The 7,709-nt window shown below is 39.7% G+C and overlaps 1 long non-coding RNA gene across 1 annotated transcript in view; it reads left to right on the top strand.

Moving 5' to 3' along the window:
• The first annotated feature begins 7,487 nt into the window (after window positions 1-7,487).
• LOC106011555 overlaps window positions 7,488-7,709 on the top strand; it is a 15,996-nt gene continuing 15,774 nt past the window's right edge. Inside the window, exon 1 of the long non-coding RNA XR_001184773.1 lies at window positions 7,488-7,638. This is a non-coding gene — a long non-coding RNA (uncharacterized LOC106011555). The remainder of the gene's footprint in view (window positions 7,639-7,709) is intronic.

Consider the following 7,709-nt stretch of genomic DNA (forward strand, 5'->3'; position numbering starts at 1 on the left):
AAAAAAAAAAAAAATCCGGGTTTGTTTTTCTTTCAAAATTTGGGGGGCCCCCCCCGGCCAAGGTTTTTTTGGGATTCCCCCGGGCAAATTTGGTCCCGTTTCAAATAAGTAACAGCCTTCCCCCCCCCCCCCAAGGCCAGGGGGTTTAAAAAAAAGGGGGGGGTTGGGGGGGGAACCCCCCCAAAGGGGGGCCCCCCCCCCCCCCGTTGTTTTTGTGAAGTTGAAGAAGCACTGCCAAGGACCCCCCCCCCCCCCCCCCACACACACACACCTCAACTGCTAAGCAGTGAAAAGTGGCGGGCCCTGATGACGTCATCTGTTTTCTTCACGGAGGTTTTCGCTCAGCCTTCCGACGTCTGTGCTGTAGCGGCTGGACGATTCGCCGTCGCACGCAGGAGACCCCGAGTTTGGTTCCTGGGTCCTGAGAAAATGTTTATATATATTTATAGAGTACCGTCTGATAATGATGATATCTCGGTCTCTCTGGTGCGATGTTGTATCCCTCTCAGCCCGGGCTGGGGAAAAAATTGTTTACTGGGTCAGACCTGAGGTTTGAAATGTATCCCGGAGATGTCGGCCCAGAGGTTTTCTCCTAGCCGTGGCTGCTGCAACCTCCCCCCCCCTCCCACACCCCCACCCCTAACAACGTATAAGAAAAAATAAGTGATCTCTTGTTACGGATCAAATTGAAGTCATGTTACAATTCGATTAAAATCTAATTAAATTGATAAAAGTGCGTATCGCAAGGCATTGGTCAACCCTGCCCTATTGGCCTATACTATAATGCTATTTAATAAATACATTCGTCAGATCTGGAATCTTTAATGCCAGCACACAGTAGTAAACAAACACATTTTTTTTTAAAATTAGGCTTATAAGAAAAAATAAGTGGTCTCTGGTTACGGATCAAATTGAAGTACTGTTACAATTCAATAAATTGATAACAGCGCGCATTGCAATGCTTTGGCTAACCCATCATTATACGCTATTTAACATTCGTCAGGCCTGGAATCTTAAATTGTAATCATAATTTTATACGTGCCCGCGCGTGGGAAGTGAAAGGAATTGAAAATGCTTTCAAAAACAATTATAAATGAAAGTAACATAATTAATGTAGGACTACATGTGCTTATATAATAAAGGCCCAAAATCAAAAAGGTGTATGGATGCGGAAATTAATGTTTCGGAGGAAAATAATACGTACGCTATCTCTACTACTGTAGCGTGCGGTCAAAAATTGGTTGCGCAACTTATTATCAAATATAGGCTACTGAACTATTGAACATCTAGATATCTAGATTCTCCTACTTTTGCACAATGACTTAGATCTATAAAAAAAAAAATTATCAATTCGTCTTAACAGATGAGTATTTTTTAAAACATTTGTACACATAGCCTATATTATTCTAGAAATTTCTGTAAAGAAAATTCTTTAATAAAACTAGCCCAATATTTTTTTTAAATCCCAGTCAATGGTTTTTACAGATTTTAAAAAGTTTACAGCTGGATCTAAATCTCTTTTAAAAGCAAGTCCGTCCTTTTTTTCTACTTCTGTTGGCGACATAAAGCGAAGTATTGAACGCATGTTGTGAGAACATTAATTAAATCTAGTGAAAAAATATGTTCAGTCTGTCCCTTTTGGATTATGCGATTGTGCGGCCGCGTTTTTTCCGCATAATTCTGCACATTTGCATAATTTTGGATTCCCCGCATTTTTTCACGTTTTTTTTCCCTTTTTTAAAAAAAAAAACAATTAATTTTATTAATTAACGCCTCACCATGTGACTAAAGGGAAATTAGAAATAATCAAAGTAATAAGTCTTATTTAAATGAAAAGTTGGTTATTTCCCTTTGTAGAAGATCTTGGTTATGGTTTGGGATTTTGTTCCTTGAGCATGTTCAATTCTTCAATCCATCAAAAGTTGTTGTTCTCATGTCTGCTGATGCTTCATGTTTGACAGGTGTCCCTGGTTTTAGTACTGTGCCAGCATCATAGGTCCAGATGTCCTTTTTTTTTTTTTTTTTTTTACATTTTTCTTTCAAAGATCTAGATCTAAATCTACAGCTGACAGTTACAGGATTATATTTTTTAGTTAATTTTTTTTTTATTACAGATGTGTAGAGCTATTGTTTTCTTTCCAAATACACGACAAATTACTGATACTGATATGTTCTGTTTTCAATTTTTCTGTACTTAAAACATAAAAGTCATGAAAATTTGTGTTGAAAAAGTGCAAAACATGTCGCGAAAGGTGTTACGGTAACTTGCATAATTTTTGCATAATTTGGCTTTTTTGGGTGCATAATTTAGCCATCTAAATTCGCATAATTCTACAGGGACAGTTCAGTGTAAAACAAATTTCTTGTAACAAGTTTTGCTATTTAAAAAAATGACGTAGGCCGCCATATAATATGATATATATGCGTATGCAAAATGTGTGTGGGAAGCTAGAAGTGCTGTGAACAATCCCATCCGTGTTAGCAATTTTTTCAGTTCTGTAGATCTTATATAAACTCTCTATGTCTGCTTTTTCTGTTGTTGCACCCAAAAACACAACAATTTAAAACCTTAATTCCAATCTCCAGGTTGCACAGTGAATTCTGAAACTCAAAATTACAAACTGGAAAGTAAATGTTCCATTTTTCACTCGTTTGTAAAAGCCGTTCTTGCTTTAAAAGCTATAGGGTTACTTCAGAAAACGATAAATCTCGCCCTCAAGACGCCATTGTTTCGGTCTTCAGTTCCTCACAGGTCACGTGGTACAGTGCCCGTTCTATAAGTGTAGAATTCTGTGCGCTAGTGTCACGGGCCGTCACGCGCCAGCACAAGGCCGCGCCTAAGTCTCGTGCGGATGCGAGATAGGGCAATAGAAACATCTTGGTATACACGATCTTTGATGAAACTATTGAGAGCACCTAGCACACCTTTGTGATTGTCCCAAAATAGATCAAAGGTGATGTTTTTTCGCCATCTATTTTTGTCGTCTTCTAAGGTTTCCCTCGGGAGTTGACTACATTGTTGTAGATCCCCTCAATCTATCACCCTTTATTATTTAATTTTTATCATTCATCGGAATGCCAGTGACAAAGTTACTAAAACTAGAAATTCAGCGTCGTAATGGTACCGGTATCAAAGATTGTCTAACTACTACATGTACATGTACCAAGATGTTTAAATTGCCCTATCTCGCGTCCGAACGAGACTTGGGCGCTAAATGTACCTCGTCTTAGCACGTGGCGGCCTGTGATACGAGTGTAAACAAACGTTCCAGCGCTGAGTTGAAAGCGAAAAACTTTGTCTGCGGGCAGAGAGAGAGAGGCTGGCCCCGCGGGAAATTGCATTTTTGAAATAGAAAAATTGCAAGCTTCCCATCCCAGGCGTATTAGTACGTGCTTAACATTTTTAGTTTAAAAAACATGACAATTTTGAGTACCGGTAGCATAAAAGAAGCACAGCCTTTTAAAAAATCATGACTAACAATACAAATTCATCAAATGTTATTAACAACATTTTTACTAGTAACAACACACGAGTACGTTATCAATAAAAAGTTATCGACCAAATATGATATGATAACGCGTGACACAAAATAACGGAACCCTCGGTTTTTAAATGAAGGCATAAAATTTGACCAAATTTAGTACATGCCTGGTACTTGGTTCATGCAAAAATCTAGAAGCGTGTGAGGTTTAGTCTATAAAAAAACAAAAAATTGACGAGAGATTTTCGAAACAACCTCTAAATACAAAATAAGCTTAAGCTCCAAACAAACCAGATCCTGTTCTATAATTTTTCTCTTGAAACCTTCGATACACCGGTAATCTATTTAGATCTACTATTTCAGATATGTTCTCTTTTAAAACCTGCATGGTATTGTTTTAACACTAAGTCAAGTCGTAAAATACAGCAAATTTTTTCCCCCATTTATAAACAATAGTAATATTACATGTACTAATGTAAATTTAGATCATTTCTATAGCACCCACTCCCGTGTGAACGCAGCTTAAGGGCGTTTTACATAAAGGTCTGTTTACGTACACGGTACACGGACACCTAGCCTCAGTGTCTACGTACACGGTAACCGGCAACCATGCATGTAGTTTCAGTGTCACGTACACGGTAACCGGACAGTTAAGTTAAGAATTCCAAGTTCAATTTTTGTCCTACGGTGTTGCCTTCAACTCCAGCCCTCCCCCGGCTGTACATTTTTTTAAAAATCAATATATGTCCCATTCCAGAGCCCCATACTTCGTAGCGCACAGACTTTGAATGAACTTTGGTGACCCCCACCGGTACTCTCAGTGTGATGCGAAAGCACAGGTTCAATGACCGGTAACGATGGCGAGCCCAACAAGACGCGTGTATAACTTTCTTCTTTTATTTCAACAAGTGACAGCACAAGACAAATATTGGTTAATTTTCATTCCGATGGGTCACCGTGTACGTAGATACTGAGACTAGGTGCCCGGTTACCGTGTATGTAGACACACATGCATCATGTACGAACAATAATATTCACGCGCGCGAACTCACACGCACACACACTCACGTACACCTCACACACGCATACACCTACTTTCTTATCACACGCACACGCTTACACACATTAGATCTAATATCTAGATCTAGGCCCAGCCTATGTCTCAGTTTGTGTTGTAGGCCTACATGATGCATTTCGGCCTGAATGTCCGGTTATACAGGCCTACCTTTTTCTAGAATACGCTCAGTAGGCTTGAGCTGGGCCGATACCATGATTTACGTAGGCCTATCGGCTCTGTACTCGCACCATTTCGTATTTAAAATTCTGTTAAAATTAAAGCGTTGATGTATTTTTGCCTAAAATTGCAAAATAATTGCGGGTTTATTGAGGAACTCGATGAAAAACCCTACCCGGGAATCGAACTCGGGACTCTTGTGTGGACAGAGAAACACCAGACTACTACCACGCAGACGCTGGTACTGTGATCTGTGTAACCTGAACAATTATAACACTGTACATGGTGTTACTAAAATATAATAAAGTAGTCACTGTACATTCTGTGTTCCAATAGGACCTTCAGAACAGAAGATCATGCTGCTGTAAGTGAGCAAGTGTACACGGTAGCAGAAGTGTGTGGGTTTTACACCCTCATCAACACCTTTGGGTTTATTTCTTCTTTGTCTTCTTTGCGTTCCTGTGCTAGCTCTCAGGGGTAGTCAACAGCTATAGTTCTTCAACTTCAACTTGCCACGCAACTGATTTTTCTGTAATATGACGACCGTTTTTCCTACTGAGTTGTGGGGATCTTTGCCTTCAGCTACATTCCGACATCGAATAAGGTAGCCTACTAATCTCTCTATAAATGTATAGATCTATGTTTTTATTTTGACTTGATAGAGTATGTTCAGTTTTGGAAGGAATTAATTTTGAATTTCGTCACGTAGCGGCAGAAGTCTACTCTATTATTGATTTTAGGATTACCAATGGATTTTCAACGTGGGTAACTGGCACACAAGACCACCGATCTCGAGATAGTTCGCCCTAATCTGAGAAGGTTTTTAAAAAATGATAAATTGCAAAGGACGCTGAGCATCTCCTGGAGATGAAAGGAGGCAATATAATATATACATGATGCTATTTATAGGCTAGTAATAATAATAGTAATAAAAATAATTTAAATAATAATAATAATAATAATAATGCCTTTTTGCCCTTCACATGAGGTACTTCCGCCTTTCTTTATTCTTTGAACTTCCGGTTTATTTTACCAAGGAATTGTGGGGAAAAAATCTTTGAGCTGATGTCCTTGTTGGTCGCCATTTTGCTCTGAGAGTAACGCCTTGCTTTAGCTGTCCACTGTTTGAAGTGTGTTCACTCACTACATTTAGTTTGAGACGGTTTGCAAAGTTTTTCAGAACAATTATTTGGCTGTTGAGTTGCTTTTCTGAAGTTTTCACGTCCACCTTTTCTGTTTTTGTCTTCCAAGGGTCTATTCGTTCCAGATCTGAAGGGTGCCACCAGAAGCCTTGTTGTCGTCTTCGCTGACTTCGCCGCCATGGGGAATTTTTCGTCACTTCTTACAGATGAGCCAGTCGAGCCCGAGCAGTGTCTGGACCTGGAGGAAGGCCAGTATTACGGGATGGAAGCATCGCACGTGTTCGTTGGATTTCAGGTGAGAAGGAATTATTTTATAGTTGGTGTGGAAACGGAGGGATACCGGGAGTTGTTTAAAGTAGCTAGGGAAGGAGAGCCCATTGTCACTCGTTTGGCTGGAGGACAAGCGTGGTACAGTGAGTGGTTAAGTCGGGTGGCGAGAGGAGAGGTAAGGTGGGTGTCGGGACCTAGGTGCGGACAGGTTATAGTTTTGTATGATGTACTGTGGAGGAAACCGATGAGGGGATAAGGACAGTAAGGGGTGGCTTTTATCTAGATCTAAGTGAGGGAAAGTAGCACTGAGTGACGAACTGCAGTGTGTGGTATGTCTAGTGTGTTAGTTTGTCTGCATCCATGTGTTGTATTTTAAGTTTATCATATTCTTTCGATGTGGTGTAGTTTTGGATTTTAAAAATATTTTTTTGGCTTTTTCTCCGTCTAATAGTGTTTGTCAATTTAAAGCCCAGACTGAGTTAGACTACTGTTCACTTCCTCCACTTGGGCTTTTGTGAGTCCGGGGGAAAGCTTTCTCTCTTTGTCAAGCCTCTCTCTCTCTCTCTCTCTCTCTCTCTCTCTCTCTCTCTCTCTCTCTCTCTCTCTCTCTCTCTCTCTCTCTCTATCTGCAGATTTTTGTTCTTCTTTTTTAAATGTTATAGATCTGGATACATTATGTATGGATGCGTGTGTTGTTAGGATGTTCCTCTTGTGTTTGTGTTAAATGTCTTGTTCATAATTTTACAATAGGTAAGACGCCATAATACAACCAGTAATTTTTCGATAGGAAGTGCGCCAGTCTCGATAGGATTTGCCCTCTTCACACTACTCACTAACACTTTCTTTGTTTTGTTTCCTGTCACGTATTATGTATAGACAGTCCAGTATGCCATCACTGTTTATTGAAATGTTTTAAGTTAGTAGCAGCAATGGAATAAAAACATATTTTTAGGTTGGGGGTGGGGTTGGATTGATAATGATGCAGATAAGGGCTGAGATTTACAGTATCTAACAGCTTGGAGTTTTGTAATAATATTTGCGTTTTTTTCTTAAATTTGTTTGGGGGCTTCTGCTTTGAAAAGCATTTTATGGTGGGGGGTGAAAATGTGTAGTCAGTTTAAAGAGTAGCCTGTTGTGGCTTAACAATCCAATATTGTTATCAAATATGATGGTTCAGGGGTCAAGGGGGAAACTGATCCTTGAACTTTCATATTGGATATACAGTATAGTATAGTTTTGGAAAGCAAGCAAGGGAATCCAGAATGCCAGTAGATCTACATGTAGTTGATTTTATGGGAAAGGGAAGAGATTGGGGGGGGGGGGGGGGGTTGGCCATCACATCACCGAAATGTTAAATTGTGTAAATATTTGGTGATTGGAAATTTTGGTTTGCTTGACTGGCCATAGATACTATAGATAAAGTAGAGACAAATGTATGTGTATTCCATGTGTCTTATTTTTCTGGTCCATGTCCCTAGAGTAGGTCTACACTAACCAAAGTCACCAGTAGGTGAGACTGAGCGCACACATTTTGGCCTTTTTTTCTGTCTGGTGACGACTAACTAAATTTGGTTTGCTCCA

Source organism: Aplysia californica, unplaced genomic scaffold, assembly GCF_000002075.1.
Source record: "Aplysia californica isolate F4 #8 unplaced genomic scaffold, AplCal3.0 scaffold00139, whole genome shotgun sequence".
NCBI classification, from domain to species: Eukaryota; Metazoa; Mollusca; class Gastropoda; order Aplysiida; family Aplysiidae; genus Aplysia; species Aplysia californica.